Here is a 406-nt window from a genome sequence, read left to right as displayed (position 1 = left end):
TGATTTAATCAAAACCAGCCCCAAGGTAAATATTGACTCAAAGACACTGACTATGCCCCTGTGATTTCCTACAGGTATGGGATAGGAGAGGTGAGGGACTGCATCCCAGATTTGTGTCTGTGGAAGTGATTCCTATATCTAGGGTGCTGTTGGAGCTTGGACAATAGTGAGATAATGTTTCAGATGCTACAGGAAAGCGTAATCAGAAAGACTTTGATACAGGGTCAAAGAGGAGGAGGGGGTAAAGGAAACATATTTTTTGAGCACTTGTTATGTGTCAAGCTCTGCTAGGGGCTTCATGTTCTGTATCCCATTTACTGCTTACAACAACCGAAAGTTTTTCTGTGACTACTTTCCTTGCCTGTAAAATGAAGGTGATACCTGCTCTGTATGCCTGGAGAGGTCT

The sequence above is a fragment of the Colobus angolensis genome, unplaced genomic scaffold, assembly GCF_000951035.1.
Source record: "Colobus angolensis palliatus isolate OR3802 unplaced genomic scaffold, Cang.pa_1.0 Scaffold2, whole genome shotgun sequence".
Lineage (NCBI taxonomy): Eukaryota > Metazoa > Chordata > Mammalia > Primates > Cercopithecidae > Colobus > Colobus angolensis.
The sequence above is the reverse complement of the archived record's forward strand: the minus strand, read 5'-3'. Positions refer to the sequence as shown.